Here is a 15,206-nt window from a genome sequence, read left to right as displayed (position 1 = left end):
CACTTCTGTATATATATACTGTATATCTCCAGAAGTTAAAATCACAATCTTAACAATGGCATGACACCTGAATAATCTCTCTTTGTACCTCATTACAGAGGATTATGACCATTTACGTGACGGATAAAGTAAGTTACAAGATCTTTTCAAAAGTGATGATCATTGCAAATGGGCTCGATGACTCGCATTGTAGAATATCACAAGATGGAATAACATCCAAACTAATGCGCGACTGAATTTTCTATAAATTTTAAATGCCTACATCGATTCCAAAGAAATTTTCTTTGTTCAAAAGGGAAATTACAATAATTAACACTGTAGCCTTCCTGGCTCAGGTGGCATCGCGCTGGCCTCTCGTCGCTGGATACTGTGTTTCAGATCCCGGTCTCTCCATGTGAGTTTTGTGCTGAAGAAAGCGGAGGCGGGACAGGCTTTCTCCGGGTACTACGGTTTTCCCTGTCATCTTTCATTCCAGCAACACACTCCACCGTCATTTCATTTCATCTATCAGTCATTAATCATTGCCCCAGTGGAGTGGAACAGGTCTCGGCAGCCGGCACAATTCCTATCCTTGCCGCAAGTTGGGGGCTTAATTCATCCCATCCCTGATCCAGTCATTGACTGGAAAACAGGTTGTAGGTTTTTCAATAATTAACACTATGCGCCTAGCGGTAGTAATATTACTACATGTGCCATGCGCGCCTCAGTGCCGCTGTTAGTAATACTCCTACCATAAAATTTGAAATTTGGCCCCTCTAACATTATTTTCGTTATCGAATTAGTTTTTGTTTTAACGTGTTGTCAATTTCCTTTACTGTTGATAGTGATTGGTGGTGCAACCTAGAGTCAGTGTTTTGTAGCCGTGTGTGATCAGCTAGATCTTACTTAATTGCTGACATATGTATTCCTCGCATGCTCCGATTAGATAAGCTGAAATATATGTGGGTGAGTTCTTTTGATGGATAATATTACTTCACAGGTTTAGTATGAAAGTGTACTGAGTTAAGTCTGTAATTATCTCTCAAGTAGTCAATTTATGCTGTATATTGAGGTATGGATATGTGTGTGTATGCTGAGCACTGCATGTGATGATGACATGATTGAAGTACCCGCAGCAAGAGGGAGCCGCGTGAAGTCCAAACCATCAGCGGTAGTGGACTATAACAAATTCAAAATTGGTGTTGATAAGTCCGACCCGTTGCTGGCATGTTATGCATTCACAAGAAAGTTGATCAAGTGGTGGAAAAAAATATTCTTCAATCTGTTTGATCTTGCCATAGTGCATGCCTATATACTGTACCATAAGACTAGTTAATAAAAATTTCCCCTATCGAAATTTTGTGAACGTTTGACAGATGATTTGGTAGTAGTGTTGGGGCTGAAATTATGGAAGAATCTTGAGCATCATCTGCGATAAGTCTAGTAGGTAGAGATCATCATCCACATAGAATACCTGCAGTGGGCATTAAGAAGGAAGGACACGTGCACTGTACGTGCAAGGTTTGCTACGACAAGTCCAAACACAACACCTGCTGTCCTGTGAAGAAAACAGCAACCGTATATTGCCATGAATGTGACGTACTGTAGGTCTTTGCATAGGAGAATGTTTTGAGTGTTACCATACCAAAGCTTGGTATTGAGAATAACAATGTGTAATTCTGTTCTTCAGTGACTGAAAACTATCAAACTTTTCTGAATGAATTAGAAATCCAAGTTCGTGAACAAGGATAACAGAATGTACCAATATTGTAGCCTGAGTTTCTTTCCAGTGCTGAATGTAATGATTTATGAACTGATTTCATGTGATAGTCCCCTTTTCGAGAATGAATGAAAATCCACAGCCTGTTTCCAGTCATTTGACCGGGTCAGGAATGGAGTGAATGAAGCCCCCATTTAGCAGCGAGGATAGGAATTGTGCCAGCTGCCGAAGCCTGTCGCACTCCTCTGAGGCAATGATTAATGAATGACAGCTGAAGTGAAATGATATTGGAGAGTGTTGCTGGAATTAAATATGACAGGGAAAACCGGAGTAACCTGTCCGGCCTCCACTTTGTCCAGCACAAATCACAGATGAAGTGACCGGGATTTGAATCACGGAACCCAGCAGTGAGAGGCTGGCGCGCTACCGCCTGAGCCACGAAGGCTCTGCTTTTCTAGAATATGTATATGAAATTGTTTATTTATATTGCAAAATCAGTCAGTCACTATCAGTCACTACTGATATGCATTTAGGGCAGTCGTCCAGGTGGCAGATTCCCTATTTGTTGTTTTCCTAGCCGTTTCTTAAATTGGAAAGAAATTGGAAATTTATTGAACATCTCCCTTGGTAAATTATTGCAATCCCTAACTCCCCTTCCTATAAATGAATATTTGCCTCAATTTGTCCTCTTGGATTTCAGCTTTATCTTCATATTGTGGTCTTGTGAACTTGACAAAACTCTAATAATGAGCTCCATAGTTCATAAAATGAAAGGAACCATATCAAAAATTCACTATATTCATTGGAAGCATAGATCACTCACTACACCAAGCACGACAGGTAGGTAGTCCAAAACGAAGTATATTAAGAAATCCAAGATGAAGAACAGAAGGGAAAAGGAGAAAGGAAGATGAAATTAGATCATTACATGGATCAGGCCCGAAACATTTGCTTCTCCAATCTAGAGTGGAGGCAAAACATCACCATAGTGAAGTCACATAGCTAAAATCAACACATTTAGAAGAACTAGCTTCAAAAAAATTAATATAATATTGCAAGGGGTTTCTCCTCCTTGCCTGATAGTGATCCATTCAACAATGGTCGTCATTGTGTAAGATAATGGCAGGCATCACTAACCCAACTTGGACAAGATATAGGTCTTCTCTCACGAATGAATACTGTATCACAGACACGGGAGAGAAAATTTTGAGAGAATTTATACCATTTCCCAGAGAGGAAATGTGACATTTTGGTAGAGGGAAGAGGAAACATTTCAGAAAAAAGTAGGTGGTGATGATGATGATGTGATAGCATACATCATTGAGAGTAGGTATGAACAAAAATACAGGCCTATGTGAAGAGAAGATGAAGAAAGGGTCATGAGGATAGAGTTCCAGATAAGTAAATTCGAAACATGGTGGCGGAAGGTAAGGATAACATTACAATTATCCGCCAGCCACAGAAAATACATTTTTTTCCTCCTTAAATCACATACTTTTAAAAAAAGTAGAACTTTCATTCTTCAGTCTTCGTTCGTCATATTCTTGTTGAGAAATTTTACGTTGTGGTGAAGAAGAAGAAAAAGTCCTGAAATGATGGTGTCGCGCATTGGGTTGTCCCGCATTGTCGCCTTAAGCAAGAGTAGTGAAAACCTATTGAAATAGCTTAATTTTGTGTATATCTGATTCATTTAGTGCTGTTTATATAGTGGTGTTTAGTGCTTGTTGGTAGAAATTGGGAGTAGTAATAATTATTTAAATTTTGTAACAAGTAATTCAGTTGGTCTTCAGTAAATTACGTTTTCTAGGTTAAGTAGGCTAGCTAGGTGCCACCTTGTTTCGAATTTAGGTTTAGGTAATACTTCAGGTAACAATATTAACTTTAAAAATATTTGTAAATACCGGTATCTGTAGGTTCGTTGGTTGTACTTACAAAGGCAGATTATCATAAGGAATAGTACCGTAACTTCTGCAGCAACTTCTCCGGTATTTCGTATAGATATACGTTCAAACTATCGCGAAGGTAATAATTTACTACATTTAAAAAAAACGATACGCCTGTAAACTTCCATTTAAAAAGAAGTTAAAGAGATAACACGGTAATAGTTAACAGTCGTATTGTTATTGATTATTGTCGCTCCTCATATTCAAATATTGCATTGTTGGCTACAGTCGTGAACAAAGGGTGTAGTGTAGTTAAGTAAATATAAATAAAAATCAGCTGACCTTGTATTCCATTCATTTGTACTTCTGAGTAGGTAGTTAGTATCCGTAATTTATATTTCGCTCCCTCGATCTTTCAGTATTTATGAGCGGTTAGCTAATAATAATAAAGTTCATATATCCCAGTAATTGCAATTCAAGTCCCTGGAGAAATAGTAGTAGTAGTTTTGACAGAAATATTTGAGAAATTATTGTAGACAACCTCGTATTTTTCAGTAGGCCTAATTAAGGACACTTTTTTTTTCTCCGTCCCATGGAGTACGGAAAATAATAGTAATCCACCAGCTGTAATAATCACATAACCACATTTCAGTAGAATTGTAGTGAAGATAAGGTATAATATATTAGATAGTATCTTGCCAGTTATATTCGTGTTTTTCTTCGTGTACGGCAATCCTTTTGATACTTAAGCATTTAACCAAACGCAGTTTAGTGTAGTGTAGATACATTGTAGTATAGATACAGTACGGTACATTTAGATAGTGCCGTATCTTGCCTGCTATATTCGTGTGTTATCTTTCATGTGTATCTATTAGACCCTAATACTAAACATAATTTGTCTAAGCATTTAGCTTCGTTGGTAATCTTAGAGTACAGTAGTTCTTGCAAATTTCATTTCTGTTGTGCTTAGTAGTGACATACGGTACGGTACCGGTATCGTAGTTAGGATACGTCTGAAAGTAGTTTAAAAATTACTGTAGTTTACTGTACAGTAGTATACGAGTAATATCCTATTAGAATTTAGTGTGCTTATTTTATTATTGTAAAATATTTGTGTAGTACTGGTGTAGCAGAGGTATCCGTAGAAACTCTTACTAAAATATTGTTGAAATTAGGATAGGCTTAATTGCAGTTTGGAATTGTGTAGTTCTTGTGTATTTCGATATTCAGTAATTAACAGCAGTTCTCATCCTGTTAGGGGTTGTAGGATTAAAAAAAAAAATAGAGCAGGACTAAGTAGTATTGTAGTGTAGTCGTATATTAATTACCTTATTGTTGTGTACTATCCCAGACAATATATCCCTCCGTTCATTTATTTTTTTGCAAATAAGTTACTTTATTTTTTTAATTTATAATTTTTCCCCTGTAAAGAATGGCTAAGGAGCGCGAGTGTACTTATTGTGGGTGTGGTGAGGCATTGAGGGGTATGAGGGAGGAGTTGGAAAGTTTGAGGGAGATAATTAGGATTCTCACAGAAGACAGGAAGGAAGATAGGACTCCCTCAAACAATGTACAGGTTACAGTAGGTGTACAAGAGGGAGGGGAAGGAAAGGGAGGAGTTGTAGAAGACAGGTGGTCTAATGTTGTAAGGGGAAGGAGATTGCAGGCGAAGGGCTCTATTCAGGATCAGAATTCAGGACAGGTGTCTGTGCGAAATCGGTACGAGTCACTCCAGGTAGAACAACAGAGGGAAGATGGGGGACAGGGAACTGTTGCTGAGATGCATGGAAGTAGGAGGAAGGGAAAAGGTAGGAAAGGGAAATGTAGAGTAGAGGATAGGAAAAGACAGGTGGAACAGGGTCATAGGAAGGAGAAAAGGGAGGAGGAAGTAGCTTCTGCAGCTATCAGGAAAGATAGGGCTGACCAGGAGGAGAGGGGATCAAATGAGGTGGGTAGGGTTGAGGCTCTGGTCATGGGGGATTCCATCGTTAGACACGTGGGGAAAGTGTGTGGAGGAAAGGGAACCAGGGTAGAATGTTATCCAGGAATTAGGTTGAGGCAGATGTTGAGGAAAGTAGAAGAGAGGGAGGAGGGGAAGGAGAAGGTGGTAATGTTTCACGTTGGTACCAACAACGTAAGGCAAGCTGATATAAGTACCAACATAGTTGGAGATGTGTGGGATCTGGTAAATGCAGCACGGGTGAAGTTTAAGAAAGCGGAGATTGTTATTAGTGGAATACTGTGTAGGAGGGATACTGACTGGAGGGTGATTGGGGATTTAAATGAGACTATGGAGTGGGTATGTGGGAAACTGGGAGTGAAATTTCTAGATCCTAATGGGTGGGTAGGAGATAGGGATCTGCGCTCGGATGGCCTTCATTTAAACGCAGTGGTACGTATAAGTTAGGAAATTTGTTTGGAAGGGTAATAGGGAGGTACATTCAGGGAAACGGGATGGCCTAGGGAGCGGTGATAAGGGAACAGGGAACTGGATATCAAGTAGGGATGACATAAAATTGTTAGTGCTGAACTGTAGAAGTATTGTAAAGAAAGGAATAGAATTAAGTAATTTAATAGATATATATTTACCAGATATTGTAATAGGAGTTGAATCATGGCTGAGAAATGATATAATGGATGCAGAAATTTTCTCACGGCACTGGAGTGTGTATCGTAGAGATAGGATAGGAAGGGTGGGAGGGGGAGTTTACATTCTGGTGAAAGAAGAATTTGTAAGCTACGAGAAAGTTAAAGATGAGACACATGAAATTCTAGGTGTAAGGCTCATTTCTAAAGATAATAGGCAACTTGATATATTTGGAGTGTACAGATCGGGAAAGGGTAGCACTGATGCGGATTCGGAATTATTTGATAGGATAGTCAGCTATGTGGGAAACGACATGGAAAGAAATGTGATTGTAGCGGGAGATCTGAATTTGCCAGATGTCAATTGGGAAGGAAATGCGAACGACAGGAAGCATGACCAACAAATGGCAAATAAGTTATTATGGGAAGGACAGCTGATTCAGAAAGTAATGGAACCAACCAGAGGGAAAAATATCCTGGATGTGGTCCTGATAAAACCAGATGAGCTCTTTAGGGAAACTGAAGTAATAGATGGTATTAGTGATCATGAAGCTGTTTTTGTGGTAGTTAAAAATAAATGCGATAGAAAGGAAGGTCATAAAAGTAGGACTGTTAGGCAGTACCATATGGCTGATAAAGCAGGTATGAGGCAGCTTCTAAAAAGTAACTATGATCGGTGGAAAACGGTAAATAAAAATGTAAACAGACTCTGGGGTGGGTTTAAAGAAATTGTTGAGGAATGCGAAAACAGGTTTGTACCTTTAAGGGTAGTAAGGAATGGTAAAGAGTATCTCTATTAAATAAAGAGACTAAGAAGGAGGTGCAGACTGGAAAGAAATAGTTAGAAATGGCTGTGGAAGTAAGGAGAAATTGAAGGAACTTACTAGAAAATTGAATCTAGCAAAGAAGGCAGCTAAGGATAACATGATGGCAAGCAAAATTGGCAGTCATACAAATTTTAGTGAAAAATGGAAGGGTATGTATAGGTATTTTAAGGCACAAACAGGTTCCAAGAAGGACATTCCAGGAATAATTAATGAACAAGGGGAGTGTGTATGTGATGATCTTCAAAAGGCAGAAGTATTCAGTCAGCAGTATGTAAAGATTGTTGATTACAAGGATAATGTTGAGATAGAGGAAGAGACTAAAGCCAAAGAAGTTAAAAAATTTACATATGATAACAATGACATTTACAATAAGATACAAAAGTTGAAAACTAGAAAAGCGGCTGGAATTGATCAGATTTCTGGGGATATACTAAAGACAATGGTTTGGAATGTAGTACCATAGAAGTACTTATTTGATTATTGTTTGGTCGAAGGAGCTATACCAGATGAATGGAGAGTTGCTATAGTAGCCCCTGTGTATAAAGGAAAGGGTGATAGACATAAAGCTGAAAATTACAGGCCAGTAAGTTTGACATGCATTGTATGTAAGCTTTGGGAAGGCATTCTTTCTGATTATATTAGACATGTTTGTGAAATTAATAACTGGTTCGATAGAAGGCAATTCGGTTTTAGGAAAGGTTATTCCACTGAAGCTCAACTTGTAGGATTCCAGCAAGATATAGCAGATATCTTGGATTCTGGAGGTCAAATGGACTGTAACGCAATTGACCTGTCTAAAGCTTTTGATAGGGTGGATCATGGGAGACTACTGGCAAAAATGAGTGCAATTGGACTAGACAAAAGAGTGACTGAATGGGTTGCTATATTTCTAGAAAATAGATCTCAGAGAGTTAGAGTAGGTGAAGCTTTGTCTGACCCTCAAATAGTTGAGAGGGGAGTTCCTCAGGGCAGTGTTATCGGACCTTTATGTTTTCTTATATATATAAATGATATGAGTAAAGGAGTGGAATCGGAGGTAAGGCTTTTTGCGGATGATGTTATTCTCTATAGAGTGATAAATAAGTTACAAGATTGTGAGCAACTGCAACGTGACCTCGATAATGTTGTGAGATGGACAGCAGGCAATGGTATGTTGATAAACGGGGCTAAAAGTCAGGTTGTGAGTTTCACAAATAGGAAAAGTCCTCTCAGTTTTGATTACTGCGTTGATGGGGTGAAAGTTCCTTTTGGGGATCATTGTAAGTATCTAGGTGTTAATATAAGGAAAGATCTTCATTGGGGTAATCACATAAATGGGATTGTAAATAAAGGGTACCGATCTCTACACATGGTTATGAGGGTGTTTAGGGGTTGTAGTAAGGATGTAAAGGAGAGTGCATATAAGTCTCTGGTAAGACCCCAATTAGAGTATGGTTCCAGTGCATGGGACCCTCACCAGGATTACCTGATTCAAGAACTGGAAAAAATCCCAAGAAAAGCAGCTCGATTTGTTCTGGGTGATTTCCGACAAAAGAGTAGCGTTATAAAAATGTTGCAATGTTTGGGTTGGGAAGAATTGAGAGAAAGAAGAAGAGCTGCTCGACTAAGTGGTATGTTCCGAGCTGTCAACGGAGAGATGGCGTGGAATGACATTAGTAGACGAATAAGTTTGAATGGCGTTTATAAAAGTAGGACAGATCACGATATGAAGATAAAGTTGGAATTCAAGAGGACAAACTGGGGCAAATATTCATTTATAGGATGGGGAGTTAGGGATTGTAATAACTTACCAAGGGAGATGTTCAATAAATTTCCAATTTCTTTGAAATCATTTGGGAAAAGGCTAGGAAAGCAACAGATAGGGAATCTGCCACCTGGGCGACTGCCCTAAATGCAGATCAGTATTGATTGATTGATTGATTGATTGATTGATTGATTGATTGATTGATTGATTGATTGATTGATTGATTGATTGATTGATTGATTGATTGATTGATTGAGAACATCATCGGAAGAAAAGGTTACAGTCCAGGCTCGATGGTGATACAGCAAGAGACCTAGAAAGAGTTCAGTCAGTGTTTGGTACGTCTAAACATAAATCACCTAAGACAGAAATTGGCCCAAACACAAATATAAACATGCAATTAAGTGAAAACGTATTGAGTGGAAAAGGGTTGGAGTACTCCTTAGAATGGGGAAGACACAAAATGTTAAAATGCACGCATACAAAATTGAAATAATTATGCATTATTACATTAGAAAATGATCGAAGAAGGAAACAACATTAAAAACTCCCTTACAGGGGGGTGTTTTTATGTTTGTTAGTTTTTTGTGAAGGAGAGTAGTCCGAGAGAAGAGAGACGTGTATTAATGAATGTAGATAAAGCAAACAAACAAATTTGAATGCAGGGGGAAAAGTTTTTTTAAATTATGTAGAAGAATTATGAAATCATTGATCAACAGTCAACATTGGAGCATTTGATATCATAGCGATCAGAGACTCTTTGCAGAAGAGCTTTTACCACACATAGGGCTTGAGCACATGTAATGTTGAAAGAGTTTTATGGCCGTTTCTAAAGACAAGTTTCTCAGGTGCTTAATGTCGGATATTGCTTTCATAGATGCATTTAGACGATCTATGAGATGGAGGGTGAAAACATTACCTTGGGTTTGAAAAATTACACCCAAGTATTTAAAATGCTTTACGGACTTAAGTTCTTGGTCTTCATAATAGAAGATTCCATGAGGTGCCCCTCTTCTAAACGTCATGGACACTGTTTTTTCTACATTCAGTTTGAGCTCATTTTTCTTTATCCAGTCTACTATTTGGTTGAATGATTCCTGGAGTTCCTTCTCTGACGTTGATGTTAAGACCATATCATCAGCGTACATTAATAGTTTGACGCTTTCCTGGTTTACCAAATCTACTATGTCTGCTGTCGCAATGATGAATAATAATGGACTTAACGGGTCTCCCTGTAATACCCCGGTTGTTTGTTCCAAAATAATAGATTTGGTAATGCCATCATCTACTTCTATTGACTTGTTGAGCAGTAAGTTCCTAATCAGCGGTATAAGGTAGTTCGTACTACCAATGAAACTCTCCACTTTTTCTAACAGTATGGTTCTGCTTATGGTGTCAAAAGCTTTCGAATAATCTATAAAGATGGCATGCAATTTACCCCCTGGTGGTTTCTTTAAGGCTTCTTCTATGTCATTCTGGAGACAGCGGATAGCTAAAGTCGTTGATTTCCCTTTTCTAAATCCGAATTGCGACTCCGGTAGGTTATTTTTCACCAGTTAAAGAGACGTTTACCCACTAATGAAGTTAAAGTCTTTAGTAGAGTACACTCTAGCGCTATTCCTCTATATGAGTTGGGATCTGCGGTATCACCTTTGCCTTTATATAGCATTTTAATAGTAGATTTTCTCCAGTTGTCTGGTATCCTACCTTGCCGCAAGCATTCATTCATTAGGCGAGTGATGGATTCACCCAATTTTGGGAGAGCAGCTTTAAGATGTTCATTAAAAATGTGATCTGGGCCACATGCCTTGTTATCTTTAGATGCTGTAATAGTTGATACAACCTCATTAATTGAAAATTCGTCGATTTCAGGGATTGTTTGAAAAACTGGCACGAAATAATTATTATAGGTCGTGTATCTCTCTCTCTCCCTATAGCAACATATGGCTTGGAAAACATTTGGGAACATTTGAGTATGAAACAGTTAGATAAAATCGAGAAGTTGAAGGCAGTCTACTTGAAACGGGCTCTGTGCCTCTCCAAATATTCTCCTTCCCGGCTCATGTATGAGCTATCCAGAGAGGGATTTTATGTGGAAGAGCTAAGGTTACAGTTGTTACTTCCAGCAACAACATCTGCACAGAGGCTGACATCTGGGAAGATTTCTACTCTACCGATGCCATGCTAAATCGCGAGTGGGTTCAAGGTGGATATGAACTGCGACACCTGCTGACAAGGTTCTCCGTTCATGGGTTCCATTATAAACTGTGTAATATAAAGCGTTATCATGAACCAGGTTTGAACTGTGTATGTTTAAGATGTGGTGCACACTGTACTAGGTACCATGTTTTAAATTGTAAACAGCGATCAGAATCACTGGTGAAATTTTGCAACGAAGACTAATGATTTATATAGTAATTCTTTGCACATTGTGCGCGTTAAATAAAATTATTACATGTAATTTTGGTATTAGGAACATTTCTCTTCAGTGAATCTCAATTACGGGCAGCCTGGAATACTAATTTGAAGATTGCTTCTCTTCAAGTGTTCTTGGTTTTAAGGTGAACCAGTTAACATCCTCATCCATTGAACCTGAGATTTTGGTTTAAATTCCAGTAGTGGTCTTCATTTTGGAGGTGGTTAGCAGTTAACAGTGCATTGTTATACTGTATTCATACCTGCCAACTTTCCCGATTTAGGCGGGAGACTTCCGATTTTCGACAGATTTTCCCGCTTCAATTGTTCTATTATTTCTCCCAATTTTAGCTTATTTTTTGGTGAACTTCATTTGTTTTCAAATCCCACCATTTCAGCTTTTTTACGCCTGTGGCCGGAAGTCCTTCGCTCATTGGCTGTTTTCAAACGAAATAGCGACGTTTATTAATGCGAGAAATGTGCGCGAATGTGCTATGTTTATTGAAACCTATATATCGCGACACGTATATCTATTGCCAATCTCTTGTTCTCGCGTGGTATGTTCGTGTTTGTTCACATCAATCTAGTCATTCCATTCTCTTTGGTCGATTCTAGAAACTAGTCACTAGATATTGAGTCTTTCTTAGTAATTTAGTGACAGATTTTCAATGATAACGACTGGTGACTTTTCTAGAGATTTTACGAGCCATTTGGGGATAATTCTGACTAATTTTAATTTATCTCAATATAAATAAAATAAGAGTTTTGTCTGTACATTGCTCAGAATTTAAAAAGAATGATATTTCCATACCGGTCGTGACCATAGTAACAAGGGAAAATGCTTGTTTTAATTTTCCGTAATTTCTGTATGCCTGTCTGTATGTATGTATGTACATACACACGCATGCACGGTCATCACAAGAAAACGGCTGAAGAGAATTTAATGAAAATTGGTATATAACGTCGGGGAATAAGTCGTTACAATCTAGGCCATAAAGAATTGTATTCACGCTGAGTGAAATGGTAGTTTAGGGGAAGGCTTAAAATTTCATTCTCAAATATTTGTTATTATTGGCCCTATCGATAAATACTACATAACTAAAGTTATATAATTAAATTTTCTATAATTTACGTCTTATACATTTTTACCATACTGGCTATGATACAGAGATATTCATGAATTTGGAAAAAAAAAATTTGCCAAGTCCATATCAGTGCCGAGGTATGTGAAAATGGGTGAATGAAGTTTTATGTAAAGTCGGGGAATAAGGAACTGCAGTCTGTGCTATAAATAACTTTATTCACTCTGTTTGAAATGGTAGCTTAGGAGAAGGTGCCAAAAATTTAATTTTTAATTACTTATCATTATTGGTCATATTGAAAAGTACTACATAACAAAAGTTATAAAGAATACAATTTCTGATTATTTGTGTCTTATTCAGTTTTGCAGTACCAACTATAATAATATTGGTGGTGATGGTAATTAAATTGTGAAGATGATTATAAAAATGAGGGAAAAAAGTCATGAAGGAACAATCGCTTAAATAACACAAGAGGTTGTCATGAAAGAAAGGACTCGCTTGACCTTAGATGCTCTAATATCACAGATTCGGAAGAAAACTAAATGTGAAGGCCTCCAATATAGAAAGCTCATGAAATTGATCAACAATAACATTACATTGACCATTGTTTGTTGTGATGTGGTTTGTGTATTCTGCTGCCATGTATCTCTGATAGATGGGATTACTGCTGCGTATCGAGTATAACAGCCTGCCTGAATATTGGCGGGAAGTAGCTGGGAAGTGGGGAGTTAGATCTCTCTTTTAGCATGCCATTCCTCTGGTTCATAAATTTTCTGATACTACTGGTACATAACACACTGGATCATCATAGTATTCCAGCTATTCGATCCCTACTCCGAGGCAGTGATTGGAATGAGCAGTGTGCACACTTAAACGGAATAATTACACAGGAGTATTCGTGGCTGTATGCAGCCTGGTCATTCTAGCTCTGAAACTTTGAACTGTTAGAGCAACACCGTAGTACTTTCCGCTAAAAGTAAGTGTGCTGTTTTCATTTTATCGAATATTTCATATGACAGTATTGCTCTTAATCGCGATATTCATACTGGCATCATTGTAATGACCTATGTTGACTTCAGTTAGGAAAACTATAAGGACAGTCTTTCTGAGAATTCCGTAGTGAAGCACGGGTACATCAGCTAGTTATTTGATCCAAATAGCATTGCGCTTCGCATAATCACGCAGGCGCTTGATGCAATACTATATTAATCTATGCCTTTGCTAAGTAATGGCATCTAAGTGCTTGACTGATTAAGATATGTGGAGCATGAGTTCATACTATTTTTAGTAGGCTTATCAGAGACCGATCATCTCACTCACGTACTTCCTGTGAGCTAATGTGTAATTTTTAGCCTTGTAGCCTCGTATGGCAACAGTCGGTCTTTGAGACAATAAGTGTTATAAATATACCATAGTATACGTAGAATAAGCAGTTTTGACCAGTTGTATCTCCTGATTTCTCCTGATTTTCCATGATTTTCATATGAAAATCTCCTGATTTTTGGTTTTTTAAAGTTGGCAGGTATGTGTATTAATTTGTAGCTTTACATATTATGTTGTGTTTGTAGTTATTTGGTTATATATTTACAGAGTAAGTAATTCACAGTGGTTTCGTGATAAAAATTCATTTTGCCTCGCCGTTATGGATAAGGCCTTTTATCTCGAGAGATCTATCAAAGCTACAGTCCCTGGCCAAATTATTAGGCCACTCTGAGATTATTTAGAAAAAACAAATATATCTTGTTTTATATTTTAGTTTCCTTGTGTTAAGTGTACAAATAACATTTGTAAACATTTATGAACATGACACATTACAGTTTTAAAGTGATTACACCATGTTGAGACCAACAGCTCAATATTTTGTCAAGCCGCCTCTTGCTTTAATTACTTCTTGAATTCGTCGAGGCATGCTGTCTATATTGTTTACAGCCATTTGTACCAAATGTTCATTTAAATTGCAATGCCAAGTGATTCTCTCAACCAATGTCACTTTTTTTGCGATTCTTTCTTTACCAATTTGACGCTTTAGCAGCTCCCAGACATTCTCAATGGGGTTCTGATCAGGTGAGTTGCCAGGCCAGTCTAGTAACGGTATTTTATTGTCAGCTAGAAACTTTTTCACAGATTTTGCAGTATGACATGGGGTGGAATCTTGCATAAATATTATTTCATCATTTGGATACCAATCGTGTAGCTGAGGGAGGAGTTGTGTTTCAAGCACCTTTTTATATTGCACTTGATTCATCATCCCTTACACCACGTAAAGGCGTCCAAGTCCCTTAGCACTTATCACTGACCAAATCATTACAGATTAAGGATGTTTCACAGTTTGTACCATACAGTCTTCATTATATTTTTCATTAGGCCTGCGTTTCACATACTGTTTCCTGTCAGACAATACCTCGAAAGTCGATTCATCGCTGAAGCACACCTACAAAACAAATTACAGTGCATGCTAGACTTTGCTATAATCAATATGTTAATGTGAAAATAGTTTCCAGAACTGATACTCACCTTCCTCCAGTCATCAGCAGTGAAGTTCCTGTACTTTTTGGCTCACTGGAACCTTTGATTCTTCATCCTTTCTGTGAGCTTTGGTTTCTTTGCTGGCCTGCAGCTCTTGATGCCATGGTTCCTCAATGTTTGCCGAACTGTTCTTTCAGATGCTGGAATTCCCACCTCATTTAAGCTATCCACCACATCTTTATTCTTTGCAGTTCTATTTTCTTTAATTATTTTTATTAATTTACGTTCACCTCTTGGCGAAATGATCTTTTACCAACCACAGGAACCTTTCCTCCGAGCGCTCAAAGTCAAGCCCTTCTTTAACTTCTCCTTTATTCTTCGGATTGACTGTCGTGAAACATTGCATTTTCGGGATATTTCACTTATATTATAGTTCTCTTTTGTTAAAAGATGAGTTGTTACAGCGTTTTGTTCATCTGTTAGGCCTTTGAGCTTGCCCATGTC

The 15,206-nt window shown here is 38.0% G+C and overlaps 1 protein-coding gene across 2 annotated transcripts in view; it reads left to right on the top strand.

Moving 5' to 3' along the window:
* Usp7 (Ubiquitin-specific protease 7) overlaps window positions 1-15,206 on the top strand; it is a 458,856-nt gene that overhangs the window by 346,660 nt on the left and 96,990 nt on the right. The window lies entirely within an intron of this gene.

Source organism: Anabrus simplex, chromosome 6 (genome assembly GCF_040414725.1).
Source record: "Anabrus simplex isolate iqAnaSimp1 chromosome 6, ASM4041472v1, whole genome shotgun sequence".
NCBI lineage: Eukaryota > Metazoa > Arthropoda > Insecta > Orthoptera > Tettigoniidae > Anabrus > Anabrus simplex.
Note: the sequence above shows the minus strand (reverse complement) of the source record. Positions and strands in the feature narration are given on the sequence as shown.